Below are 15451 nucleotides of genomic sequence, written 5' to 3' on the forward strand. Positions count from 1 at the left end.
ATCTAGGTTCCCCGAGATTACTTTTGAGGCAGCCCATAATGGCATTTAGAGGATATCGAGATGACTACACCGTTGCTCGGGTCCTTAAACAAAAGCTTAACTTTCTTATTTTGTCCAGTCTCTTATAATGATTTAAATTGCATATAGTTACTCACTACTCTACTCGTGTATACTGTAACCCTTCTTTCACCGAGTCCAGGGCCGGGTACGTTATTGTGCACAACTCACTGCATTGTCCACCGAGCCCCTCACTAGATATATATATATGATAATGTGTTGTAATAAGGTGGTGATGGAGTCGGGCCTATGATGGTCCTACAGATGTGATGCCTCGGATCCCTGAAAGGGCTGGCTATATTGTATAAATTAATCATGCATGCTTTCATTATTCACAGAGTACAGGTATAGGTTTCCAATTTTGATATTTTAGCCCCTGTTTCTCTACTCCAGATATGTTTCCGGTGACATTATGCTATGATTTACATACTCAGTACATATGTCGTACTGACCCCCCTTTCTTCGGAGGGATACGTTTCATGCCCGTAGGTACAGGTACAGGTTTTGCGAGTCCATCAGCTTAGGATTCCATTCAGCTCAGTTGGAAGAGGCTCTATTGTATCGAAGCCTAGTTATTTATACGGACCATTGATGTGTAAAATTGTTGTGTCTATTCAGGGGTACGGCGGGGGTCCTGTCCCGCCATATGTTGTCGTTAATATTTTTAGAAGTCTGCAGATATGTATATGTGGGTTGTGTATGTCAGTTTGATTCAGTTGGGTCTACATGATATATGATATATATTATTATGTTATGGCAGTCTTGTCGGCTTGCGTGCCCTATCATGTTGTGATACAAACGAAAAGGGTTACAGGTTTATGAAAATGTTATCGCCCAGTGGGGATCTGTTACATGATATTGTTTTATTTACAGTTCAATGTGACCACAGCTGATAGATATGTATATGGGGGGTCCAGGTCGGACCCCAGTCGCGACCTACGGGGTTGGGTTGTGACAGAAGTAGTATCAGAGCAATTCGTCCTTGGATTGTCTGCAGACCATGTCTAGTAGAGTCTTGATTATCGATGTGTTGTGTGCCACATCCATAAACAGAAAGCTACAGGACATTTAGAATGTTACCTTTCTTTCACATCTGAGATCGTGCTTTAGATCCGAGTCATAGGAAATTTTTTTATACTAACCTTGGATCTTAACAGAAGGACGACACCAATAGAAGGGAGAAATTGACGACATGGAAAGTTACGAAGCATGTAGGTAAGTAAAGTAAAGCCACGGAAGATATTCGTCGGGTAAGGTATTGAAGTACTATTGAAATATAAAGTTGAAACCTGAAAGGAAAGCAGACAGAAAGTGCAACAGATGCAGTTTGAAGTTGGAGATACGAGGTAAGGCCATCACTTTTATACTATTATTAACATTGAAAGCCCTGTATGGCTACGATATGAGATGATATTGAATGTCCTGTGTGGCTGTGATATAATATGAATATATATATGTGTTGGCCCTGTGAGGCATTATTGTTATTTTTTGCGTGCAGGTTTGGGATAAGTAAGAAGTATAGAGGAAACTCTGCCAAAATTTTCCCAGGACAAGAAAAAGGAATGAAACATAGCTTTATAAAATGTCCTAGAAGTGGATACCAAGTACCCCTATTGTGTTTAATTAAAGCTATAGGAGGTACTCTTCATGTCATCGATAAGGGGCACCATTCCTACTAGGAGAGTTTTATTTTAGAGAAACAAAAGCCTATCTGAGCAGTAAAGTTCAGATCACGGTATCTCCAACCGTAATTGTGTTGTAGGAAAAAAAAGAGAAGCTCGGGTTGAAGGGTGAGATGTCCAGTAATTGAGCTTTACTCTTTTTGCAAGTCCCAAACCCTCAACTCCTATGGTAAATTAGACGAGTTGTTCATAACTGTTACACCTCACCCTTTTAAACTTAGAATGTCTCATAAGTTCCTTGGACATTACCATATGAACCGGATATGCTACAACACTATCAAATGACTCCAACGAAGGAAGGATGTGATCCCAAACCTGGGAAAGGAAATGAAGCATAGATTTTTGAGATGTCCGAGGAATTGATACCAAATACCCCTACTGTGTTTAACTAAAGCTGTAAGAGGTATCCTTCAGGTCGCCGACAAGGGGCACCCTTTTTACTTGAAGAATTTTATTTCGGAGGAACAAAAGCTTAATTAAGTAGTAAAGTTTAGATTACAGTATCTCCAGCCGTATTTGTATTGTAGGAATATAAACGGGAACTCAGAACGAAGGATAAGATGTCCCGCGAATGAGTTTCACTCTTTTGGAAAAAAATATACCAAGCCCTCAACTCTTAATTGTAAATTAGACGAGTTGTTCATAACTCGAGGATAAACTCAGAAGGAAACCAGGTAGGTCAAGTACTAAAAGAAGTACTGTGATGTGTAAGAGGTTTTGATTTCTTCCAACAATGATTGGAAAATGATTTATGATAACCGTTTATAGTTCTCCACAGACAAATTGGGGAAAGAGCTTTGAATAGAAGCTCCTCAAAGAAATGGCAGGGATGGAACACGAATACGAATTAAAAGGGGGATATGTAAGTATGAATTTAACAGTGTGATACGAGTATACATGGATAAAGTGGAACCACTAGTCAGACGCACATAGTACGTGTTGACTAAGTTAAAGGCCTGCGTTGAGAACGCAGTAAGAGCATGGGGCTTACGATACAAAAAAATAACGCGGGTACACCACGTCGCCCCAAAAATAGTGGAACCCTCAAGGGACGAGGATGGCAAACTTAAGGAATAATTTGAACAACTTCCATTCATCCCAAGAAATAAAGGATATAGGTTGGGACAAAGCCACTACTTTAAGAAAACCTGGAATAGTTATTCCCAGAATACTCGTACCGCCTAATTGAAATTGGAATGACTACAACTTACATACAGAGGAAAGCACAAGTACCCTCTAAAGGGCGGAAGTTAATGAGAAAATGGCAAAAGTAAGGTGAAGGCAATCGATATGGTAATATATTTGAGATGGACGTCTAAACTTCAATAAGATATCCTGCCAAACTAAGTTAGAAAGGTCTGGAAGCCACCAGTAATTGAATGGAAGCCAGAATGCTACATAAGGCAGCGTTGAGAAGGTTGTGACGAGACCCTAAACAACATAACGCCAGAAGGCGACTGCGTATAAAAACAAAAGGGTGTAAACAAGAAAGGATGTCGAATGAATTAAGAAACACTACGAAGGATAACGATAACATGCTAGATCAAAAGCCAAAATGTTAGCTATAGAGTTGGTCACAAATAATGTTGCGATAGATATATAACCAAGGACAAAGGAATAAAAAGTCTTCTGTGGTAGAAAATGAAAAGGACACAAAGTGAATCGAGGATAGGGAAGCGTATATGTCAAATTCCTTTAAAGCTATTCCAGCTAATAATAGACAAGACTCAAAACGGCTCCAAGGGTCACTATATGAACGAACTTTGGCGCTACTCAGTAGCCCACCCTAATGAATGGGTGCGTACAAAAAGGGATATGGTCATAGCGTAACTAAAGGTCTACACCGATACTGGTTGCAAGATAACAGAGAAAGGGACAAGGCAAAACATAAAGACTCGCAAGACAATGTTGAGGTAAATCTTGGGCTAAACTGAGTGGACGCACGTCGTGGAAAGGATTACACTGAAATGCGACACGAAGACTTCCCAGGGAGGTCACCCATCCCAATATTACTCTCGCTCCAGCACGCTTAACTTCGAAATTCTGATGGAACTGAATGTGTTAGTGCTGGTATGATCACACGAGATGGAAGAATCTGAACTAGCGATGGAGAAACGATATGAGATTATGTACCCAGAGTATTATAAGAATACGTAAGGCAATTCTAACAAGGATTTAAGCAAAACAAGAAGGATTAACTAATTGCTAACTGACGACACACTTGAATGCCACAGTTCTTCAACATAGAACCAGTTAACGAGTGGAAAACCATAGAATAACTATATAGGCCAGTTAAAGTTTTAAAGAAAGTCGAGAAAAACTATATGAAGCTAAGGATTCCCGAATTATCAACGTCACCATGCACCTATTCTAAACTCTTCAAAAGTAGGGTGCTATATGGGTTGTTGCGAGAAGGCTAACGAGTCAGCTCATTTGCTTCCAAGCAAGACCACATATGCAGCTGGAACTAGGTGAAGTTATATGACAAGGAAGTAGTAAAGTTCTGTGAGGTTTCCTCATCTAATATCCCAGACAAAGGGACTTCAAATTATAATTAACGTCTTGAGATTAGTCCAAGAAGAGATCAGGAGCACAGACAGGTCTTAGTACCATATTTCTCCCTCGAGCTACTAAACAGACTGAGCGCACTATTAGATGCTAGAAGATATGTCACAAACCGGGAGATTAACTTTGAAGGTAGACGGAATGATTATCCATCACTTATCAGGTTGCCTACAATAATAATTACTACTTCAGTATTCCAATGGCCCCAGCATGATTAAGCAAGCTATTGACTAAAAGCCTAGAGTCGGAAAGAATGATATACAGATAATCGACATCAACATACAGAGTTCAAATTGATTATTGGATGCTCATAACATGGTCACCTAGAAAAGGAAAATTAGTCCAAATCATATTAGAGGGTATCAAGTTGCTCGTAAAGTGGGCAAAGTGGCAGGCAAGTTGAACTTACCACCTTATTTGAAAACTATACGCCCAGTTCCTCAGATAGAAATGCTTCGCAAGGATACTAACAAACCACCCAGGGTATATTCTATAAATGAGGTCCAGGAGATGGAATCCTATGAGGAAAAACCTACCGCCATCCTAGATAGACAAATTAGAGGATTGAGAACTAAAGGCGTAGCCTCGGTTAAGGTGTTGTGGCGGAATAGGAATCGGGAGGAATTGACCTGGGAAGCCGAAGAGGACATAAGACACAAGTATCCATACCTATTCCCGATATTAACAGGTAATCCCGACTCCTAAATACTTGTATATTAAAGATGTGGATAGAGAAGTATGTGGTATCATAGGAAAAAAAAACCTCTCTGTAATCTACATATAGTCTTAAGGGAAGTTGTAGTTAACATTCGGGGACGAATGTTCTAAAGGGGGGAAGGATGTTACACCCCACATCTTTGAACTCGGAATGTTCCTTAAGTTACTTAGAAGCTAGTATGTGAGCTACTTAAGTTACGACCCTATTGAACAACTCTAAGAAGGGAGAATGGGACACCCCGTGGTAGGGAAGATTGAAAATAGGGTCAAGAGAAGTGGGAAGGAGTTGGAGGCGAAGTAACGAGTTGTAGGACTCGACTTATCTATATAAACTACTAAGTTAGAAGTCATACATACGTGAGTTACTTGATTACATACCAAGCTTACTTAGCAAGGGTTTCATAGGCTCTTAAAGTGAGACGAGATTACGAACGAGATTACGAACCCACGAGGGAGGAAACAATTTGACACATGGCAGCCTAGGAGGGTGACACGTGGCAGCACCTCAAGCAGGCAGGTGAACCACCTGCTTGGGGTCAAGTAGGTGACCCACCTGCTTGGGGGAGGTGGACCCCACTGCCACGTAGCAGCACCCCATTGGCTACATGTTGAGGTGGCCCAATAAGGGCCTGACACGTGTCACCCTTAGGGGCTGACACGTGTCACCTCATATATATATGTGTATATGACTCCTCATGTGTTCATTTATCCAAAACCAGTCCAAAAACAGCAGCAACATAGGGAGAAAACGTGAAGGAGAAAGGCAGCCATAGCTTGGAAGCTTAAAGGTGAGTTTTCTAATTTTCTCTCCGTGAATAAATTATATACGACGTTCCTAAAATACGTGGAGGTGTATATATGTACATTATGATGCCTACGTAACCATATTTTTAGTTCTTTACTTGGAAAGAATAAGAGAAAGTTGAAAGAACAAAGAGAGAAAACGCTAGGACATAGACCCGTTTTTGGAGGGGACAGTTGTGAGTAATATGGGTATAACTTCTTGTGTATAGCTTCGTTTCGGGTGATTAAATATGTTTTGGGAAGGTATTTCATAGTTCTATAACATTCGTTCAGACGTTAAAATCCATTTGTGCTTTTAGCTTCTCTAAAAAAGGTGATGAAGTGTAGAGGAGGTACTGCCCAGATTTTAGTTTTGGAAATCCTACACAGGTTGCTGTTGGTGTTTTGGGCATATCTTTTTGTACAAAATTGATGTAGGGATGATTCAAAATTTTTTGTGACCCTAAGACACATGTATATAACTTTCATGAAGGACGTAAATCCTGTTTCCCTCCATTACCCCTTCAAAACGAAGCGACAAGGTAAAACAGTAAGCCGTCCAGATTTCGCATTTTGGTAGTTTTGGCGAGTTTGACAAGTTTAACGTAAGGTAAGGCCTTTCCTTTTAAATTGGAGTTTATGGTATTGTTATATGGTGCATTACACCCTCTGTGTGCTGCTGGAAGTTTAAGAATATCGTAGAAATGCTCGATGTTCGAAATAAACTAAATTGGAATCGCTATAGTTAAATTGTCGTCGAAGGATAGTGTTGTTCGTGTGAGGTGCTTCTGCAGGGGTTTGAAGTGTTGTTGCAGGGCCTAAATATGTTCTAATGTAAGTTAGGGTGCTGCTAGTTGAATCCACATGACCCCTCGTTGCGTATAATGAAAGGCGTTACAAAATAAAGGCTAGACGCCCTATTGTGCTATCGTATTTTTGAATAAGTCGTTTGGAGTTTATGTTGTATATTGTTGGTATGAATTGATGGAGGTTGTTGTTGTTTGTTGGCTGTAGTTCATAGGGACCTAATTGGAAATTCGGATAGGGCATATTATAGGGGAGGTGCTGCCCAATTTTTGTTAACGCCTTAACAAACTAAAGGACTAGTCGAGGAAACGACTAAGGAAATAGATTCCATTAACATTAAGGCGTAATCCAAGATGCTGGAAAGTTAAGAGTAGTTGATATTCGTATTACTTTCATATTGAATAGGTTCGGAAGACGACGAGACGAGCAGGATAAAGGGTAACTCTCAAAAGGTATGTAAAGCTTTCTCTTGGCATGTTTTGGTATAAGTTTGTACAACAATCTTTCTTTTCTTTTGGAAAATGTTGGCCTTATGTGAATTGGGTGTAGACTGTGGGGATAATTCCATCCCCAAGATTCCAAGTACGCCTCATAACCCCTATCTACTGTTCAGTATTAGAATTCCTGTAAAGATTAAGTATTGCCTAGTAGGGCTTCTAGGTGTCAGAATGGAATGTGTGGGAAGCTATCTCTCATTTCCATTGAGATATATTTGATACGAAAATGAGATTACAATGCCATAGTGGTTCACCGAGCCCCATGAAAGGCCGGATGCGAGATATGTATATCATGACCACCAGAAGAAAAGTACAAACCACATAGAGTTACTCACTTTCTTTCTTTGGCATGTCCTAGTTGTAAGCTAAATGTGATACGATTTCTGGGGTAATTCCATTCTTAAGTATCTCTTATTTACTACTGGATTTTGAACTCTATGGTAGTTAAACGATTTCCCCGGAAACTCCTATATGTTAAAAAGGTATGAATGTACCGACCCTTAGTCTTGAAACTATTCGATAAAAATGTTCTGGTTCCATAAATTAATTGGCCTTACTTTAGTATGCGTCTAGGGTACCTGAAATCCTACCCTGACCCCCAAGTGATGCTTCGCTTGATGACTTCATTGAGCCTCAGATAATGATTTAAATTGTGTTTTGTTTCTCACTACTCTATTCGTGTATAGTGTAACACTTCTTCTCCGAGTCCCGGGCCGGCTATAAGACTCGTGCAATTCACTGCATTGTCCACCGATCCCTTCACTAGAAGGCCGGGTATGTATGTATATATATGATGATGATGTGTTGTAATAAGGTGGCGATGGCATAGGGCCTGATACTGATACTACAGATATGATTCATTGGATCCCTGATAGGCCCGGCTATATTGAAAATTTGAGCATGCATGATTTTACTTTTCCAGGTACTGATTTCTGATTTGACATTTTATCCCCTGCTTCTCTACTTCAGATATGCTTCCAGTTGTATCAGGTTATGTTTTACATACTCAGTACATATGTCATACTGACCCCCTTTCTCGGGGGGCTGCGTTCATGCCCGCAGGTACTGATACAGGTTTGGGAGTCCGTCATCTTAGGATTCCATGCAGCTCAGCTGGAAGAGGCTCTATTGTTTCAGGGCATAGTTTTTGATACTGTCCACTGGTGTATAACATTGTTTTGTCTATTCTAGGGTACGGCGGAGGCCCTGTCCTGCCATATGTTGTTATTTATATTTTTAGAGGTCTGCAGACATGTATATGTGGGTTATGTATGTCAGTTTGATTCAGCTGGGTCTACATGATATATGTTATTATATTATGGCAACCTTGTCGGCTTGCGTGCCCTGTCATGTTGTGATATAAAAGAAAAGGGCTACAGATTCATGAAAATGTTATCGCCCAGTGGGGCTTGGTTACATAATATTCTTTTAATTGCAGTTCAATGTTACCACCGTTGATAGCTAAGTGTACGGGGGGTCCAGGTCGGACCCCAGTCACGGCCTAAGGGTTTGGATCGTGACAGAAGTGGTATCAGAGCAGTTCATCCTCGGATTGTCTACAGACTATGTCTAGTAGAGTCTTGTTTATCGGTGTGTTATGCGCCACATCTATAAACAGGAGGCTACAGGATATTTAGGATGTTACCTTTCTTCTACATCTGAGATCGTGCTATAGATCCGAGTCATAGGAAAATTCCTTATACTAACCTTGGATCTTAACAGAAGGACGACACCCACAGAAGGAAGTAATTGACGACATGGAAAGTTACGAAGCATGCAGATAAGTGAAGTAAAGCCACGGAAGATATCCATTGGGTAAGGTATTAAAATATAAATTTGAAACCTGAAAGAAAAGCAAACAAAAAGTGCAACAAATGCAGTTTGAAGTGGGACATATGAGGTAAGTCCACTATTTTTATATTATTGTTAACGTTGAAAGCCCTGTGTGGCTGCGATATGAGATGACATTGAAAGCCCTGTGCGGCTGTGATATGATACGTTGGCCCTGTGAAGCATTGTTGGTATTTTCTGCGTGCAGGTTTTGGGAGTCTGTCAGCTTAGGATTCCGTTCAGCTCAGTTGGAAGAGGCTCAATTATGTCGGAGCCTAATTTTTTTGGATACGGACCAATGATGTATAAAATTGTTTTGCTTATTCAGGGGTACGGCGGGGGCCCTGTCCTGCCATATGTTGTCATTTATATTTTTAGAGGTCTGCAGACATGTATATGTGGGTTGTGTATGTCAGTTTGATTTAGCTGGGTCTACGTGATATATGATATATGTTATTATGTTATGGCAGCCCTGTCGGCTTGCGTGCCCTGTCATGTTATGATACAAATAAAAAGGGCTACAGGTTTATGAAAACGTTGTCGCCCAATGGGGCTCTGTTATATGATATTGTCTTATTTACAATTCAATGTGACCACAGCTGATAGGTATGTATACGGGGGGTCCAGGTCGGGCAAGTATTAAAAGGGAAGTACTGTGATGTTTAAGAGGTTCTAGTTTCTTCCAACAATGGTTGAAAAATGGTTTATGATAACGGTTTATAATTTTCTACCAACTAATTGGGGAAAGAACTTCTAACAAAAGCACCTCAAAGAGATGTCAGAAACTGAATACGAATACGAGCAAAAAGGGGGATATGCAGGTATGAATTAAACAGTGGGATACAAGTATATAGGGATAAAGTGAGACCGCTAATAAGGCACCCTTGGTAGATGCTAATTAAGTTAAAAGCCTGCATTGAGTACGCAGTAAGGCTATGGAGCTTAAAATATAAAAGAATGACGCGCGTACACAACGTTGCCCCAAAAATAATAGAACTCTTAAGAGACAAAGACGGCAAGCCTAAGGAATATATGGCGCAACTTCTATTTGCCCCAAGAAGCAAAAGATATGGGTTGGGATAAAGCTACTACTTCAAGAAAACCTTAAATAGTTATCATCGGAATACTAGCACTGCCTAATTAGAGTTGGAACGACTATAGGTGCGAAGTAATTCTGGGAAAAGGAAAAGTAGAAGGTGGCCTTCGATGAGTTGTTCCTTGGGTCACATTATTCAAGTACCGATTAGTAGACAAGAAATCACATTAAATATGGAAAGGTTCTTGTCGCTTCGTAATTTAGCCAAGGCTCCGTACGTGGATAGTTCGATTATAAAATATGCAGATAGACGGAGATATGATGCAGTACCAAGTAGATTGGAGGAAGAAATTGGGCAAAATTGAGACTGGACAAAGAGACATAGAGCAAGGTACAAGCAGATGAAAGTACGAGTATCCTCTAAAGGGGGGAAGTTAATGAGAAAATGGAAAAAGTAGGAGGAGGCAATTGATATGTGTCACGACCCAATCCCGTAGGCTGCAACTAGGGTCCGACCTGGACCCCCGTATACCTACCTATCAGTTGTAGCCATATTAAACTATGAAAAAGGTGATACTTCTCACAAAATTAAAAAAAAACAATGAGTTAAAACTTTTTTTCGTGTGCGTGTGGCCTCTTTCACTCGTCTCATAACACATAAGGGCATGCAAGCCGACAAGGTTGCTGGAACATAACAATATTTACAAAATGTCGTATAGGCACAATCGAAACGAACTCACAAACATCCTACATCCATATGTCTACAGACCTTTAAGAATAGTGACGGCAACATATAGCGGGACAGGGCCCCCGCCGTATCCCTGAATGTATAAATATATACATTAAGTGACTAGTATCAAAAATTAGGCTCCAGAATAGTGAAGCACTGCCTACATGGCTGAGAGGAACTCCTAAGCTGACGGATCTCCAAAATAAGCATTTGTACCTGCGGGCATGAAACGCAGCCCCCCGAAGTACGGAGGGCTAGTACGATATATGTACTGAGTATATATAAAGCATAACAACACATAATTGAGACCATAACTGAAGTAGGGATGCAGGGGACAAGTATAATAATTAACAAATTATTGTGCCTGCACCTTAGGATACGTAATCATACACATCATCATATGCTATGCCCAGCCCGCTAGTGAACTCAGTGTCATAATCATTTCCTCATATTCATATGTCATCGTACTATCATGCATTTCATTTCATCATATAATCGTATACGGTATCATATCCTCGTACATGATATAATCTTATCATGTATGTCATCGTATTACACCCGGTTCACTGCGGAGCTCGAGGTCACAAATGTATCACTCTAATCTCATATACATGCCTACATAAAGTATCCGGCCCCTTTAGTGAGGGACTCGGTGAATGGAGTGGTGTGCGTCTATAGCGTACCTTCATAATATACATATTGTATCCATCCCTCTAAGAAGGGACTCAGTGTTCCTTCCTTATTTCACCATATATACCATCATATTACAGCCGGCCCGGGACTCGATGAATAATTGTATCATCATAGCATATAACATATATCACACCTCACGTAAGGAATCGTCTCCTCGAGCGTGGAACTGTACACATCCAGCTCGAGATGCGGTGAAAGAAGTAGTAAAATTGTGCACGATAACTTTCCCGGCCCATCGGGGGACTCAAAGAAGGATGGGTTACAGTATGCATGAGTAGAGTAGTGAGAAACCATATGCAACTAAGTCATTATCTGAGACTCGATGAAACAGTCAAGTGAACCGTCACCTAAAGACTAGGGGAGTAGTTATCCGAGGTATCCCTTTAGATGTCATTAGGGCTTACATCAGTTGGGGCTTCAGGGATCACAAACATGCATCAGAATAATGCCACACAATTTATGCAATCAGAAATATAGTCTATGCAATCAGAAACACAATTTATCTAGTCAAAGACTCAACTCATGCAATCAACGATATTTATCATTTTAGAGCCTCTAAAAAGAGGAGTTGTTACCTCTACTTACTATTCATTATATAGCAGGCTCGATAATAGTGGTTTGACTACTTTCAGACTCCTAATTTTCAGGAGTGACTACAAGTCACGAGTTACACTCAGAGCTCATAAATGAAATTACCTCTAAACCTATATCATATATCATTTCACTTAATATTAATCCATTCCAAAGGAAAGAAGAGATAGGCTTTACATGTACTACTTTTCATCACATAGAAGACTTACAGGCAACAACCCAGCTATTGCAGAAGTTCTAACATCAAAAGTAAATGAGAGTTTCGACTTATATTCAGGTCTTTACGAATGGATTGAATCCCAAATATCACATACATATCATTCATAACTTACATCTAAGACATGCCAAAAGAAAAGAAAGATAGCTCTACGTATTTATTCCAAAACATGCCAAAACAAAGCTTCACATACCTCGTACGAGTCACTCTTGCCACGTTCGCCTCGTCGTCCTTTGAACCTATTCATCCAGGAAGTAATAAGAATATCAACCACTCTTGACTTTCCAGCATCTTAGGTTGCACCTTAGTATTTATGGAATCTATTTCCTTGTTCGTCTCTTCGACTAGTTCTTTAATTAATTAAGGCGTTAACGAAAATTGGGCAGCACCTCCCCTATAATGTGCCCTATCCAAATTTCCAATTAGATCCCTAAACACTACAGCCAACCAACAACAACAACCTGCAACATATGTTTATGCAATTCACACCAACAATATATAACATAAACTCCAAACAACTCGCTCAAAAATACGATATCAAAATAGGGTCTCTAGTTTCCATTTTGCAAAACCTTTAACCGTACGAAGCGGGGGTCGTGTGGATGAAACCAGCAGCTCCCCCACCTCATTTAGAACATATTTAGACCCTGCATCACTCACCACACAACCAGCAGCATCCTCCACACACACAACGCCTCATTTCGACTACAATTCAACTACGACGACTTCAATTTAGTTTATTTCGAACGTCGAATATTTCCACGACTTTATTATACTTCCAGCAGCCTACAAGGTGTATAATATAACAATACCATAAAGTCCAAATTTAAAGGAGAAGCCTTACCTTACTCAAAATTGGCCAAAACTAGCCAAAATTGTGCCTTAGAACTTTTTCTAGCGCGACTTGAATGCCGTGGCTGCTTGCTGTCCGATTTTTGCTGCACCAAGCCATGATTTTATACTACTAATACCTCCTATCATCTTGGTATATGCTATATAATTAATTTACGGAGTGAAATTGGGACTTACCTATTTTTTTCCCCTTGGCCGCCCTCTTTTTCTCTCTAGTTTAGGGTTTTCGGTTTCCTTTGTTTGCTTCTGGAGTTTGTGAATACAAACTGAAAATATTTCATGATATACATGTATATTGGTGGTCCTAGGAGGCAACACGTGTCATCCCCTAAGGGGGACATGTCTCCAGCCCCTATTGGGCCACCGTATCTATGCAAGAAAGGAAAGGCTGCCACATGGCAGTGGGACCCACCTCCCCCAAGCAGGTGGGTCACCTACTTGACCCCAAGCAGGTGGGTCACCTACTTGACCCCAAGCAGGTGGGTCACCTGCCTGCTTGAGGTGCTTCCACGTGTCACCCTCTTAGGCTGCCACATGTCATCCTCTTAGGCTGTCACGTGTCACTTTTTTTTCCTTCCTGGTGGGTTCGTAATCTCGTCTTATTTTATGAGCCTATGTAATTCATGCTACACAAGCTTGGTACATACTCCAATAGCTTAAGTTTGTAAGACTTCCAAGTTAGTAGTTTACGTAGGTAAATCGAGTCCTACGACTCATTACTTGGCCTCCAATTCCTTTCGGATTCTTATGACTCCATTTCCAACCTTCTCTACTATGGGGTATCACACTCCCCCTCCTTAGTGTCATTTGATAGTGTCGTAGCGTACCCGGCTCACATGATAATATCTAAGGAACTTAGGAGACATTCCGAGTTTAAGAGTGTGGGGTGTAACAATATGGCAATATATTTGAGATAGACATCTAAAATTCAATAAGATATCTTGCTGAACCAAGTTAGAAAGATCCGGAAGCTACCAATAATTGGATGGAAGCCAGAATGCTACATAAGGCAGCGTTAAGAAGTTTGTGACGAGACCCTGAACAACATAACACTAGAAGGCGGCACCGTATAAAAACAAAAGAGTGTAACCATGAAAGGATATCGACCAACTTAAGAGACATTACGAAGGATAATGACAGCATGCTAGACCAAAAGCCAAAATGTTGGTTATAGAGTTAGTCGCAAATGATGTTGCGATAGATAAATAACCAAAGAAAAAGGAATAGAAAGTCTCCTGTGGTAGAAAATTTGAAGGACACAAAGTGAATAGAGGATAGGGAAGCTTATATGTCAAATTCCTTTAAAGCTATGCCAGCTAATAATAGACAAAAGTCAAAGCGGCTCCAAAGGTCACTATATGAACGAACTTTTGCGCTACTCAGTAGCCCATCCTAATTAATAGGTGCGTACAGAAAAGGGGGGATACAATAGGAGAAGTTAAATCAAAATGACCAAAAAAGGGGGGGGACATGGTCATAGTGGAACTAGAGGTCTACACCGATACTGGTTGGAAGATAACAGAGGAAAGGACAAGGCAAAACATAAAGACTCGCGAGACAACGCTGAGGTAAATCTGGAGCTAAGTTGAGTGCCCCGCACATTATGGCAAGGATTACAATGAAACGCGACACGAAGACTTCCCAGGGAGGTCACCCATCCCAGTATTACTCTCTCCCTAGCACGCTTAACTTCGAAATTCTGATGGAACTTAATGCGTTAGTGCTGTTATGATCACGTGAGATGGAAGAATCAGAACTAGCAGCGGAGAAACGACATGAGGTTATGTTCCTGGAGTACTATACGTTACGTTGAGGGTATTGTAAAAAGGATTTAACCAAGACAAGAAGGATTAGCTAACTGCTAACTGACGACGCACTGGGCGAGGGAATTTCGACACCACTTGGTAGCCAACTCTAAGGGTGAAAAAGCAAAACCCAAAAGGTAAGGGTACCAGCTGCTGTAATTTACGGATGACAGGAAGTAATACCCAAGGTCAAAAATTCCACAATATGACCTGGACTACAAGACTCAATTCGCACTCCAGCGCCAGATGACTCTAGAGGGAATGGTACTTGTGGATTAACGATATTAGCCCCTGCTCCTTCGATAAAAGGCTACCTACTCAGCCGAGAAGATGTAGAATTATAGGGTAAAAGTGTAGTAGGACCTTACGGAATCCCCGTAGCTATTATCCCAGGCGAAGGAGCCCAAGTTGCAATTAACTACTGAAAGATGCGAAGATAGGTTAAGCCAAACTACCGAGATGGAATTAGTACTATGGGTGAAAATTGGCAGAACTAGCTGGTTACTATAGGGTGGCGAGCTTCTATGCCAAAATTCCTTCGGAATTATAATAGATCATGTTAGATAAAGCACAGAACGACTATGAGAGC

At 40.7% G+C, this 15451-nt stretch overlaps 2 pseudogenes; both read right to left on the minus strand.

Annotated features, from left to right (window-relative positions):
- Window positions 1-3703: 3703 nt before the first annotated feature.
- LOC129888067 (5S ribosomal RNA) lies at window positions 3704-3823 on the minus strand (annotated as a pseudogene).
- A 10854-nt stretch (window positions 3824-14677) lies between these two features.
- On the minus strand, window positions 14678-14797 carry LOC129888038 (5S ribosomal RNA; annotated as a pseudogene).
- Window positions 14798-15451: the final 654 nt, after the last annotated feature.

The sequence above is a fragment of the Solanum dulcamara genome, chromosome 4 (genome assembly GCF_947179165.1).
Source record: "Solanum dulcamara chromosome 4, daSolDulc1.2, whole genome shotgun sequence".
Taxonomy (NCBI): Eukaryota; Viridiplantae; Streptophyta; class Magnoliopsida; order Solanales; family Solanaceae; genus Solanum; species Solanum dulcamara.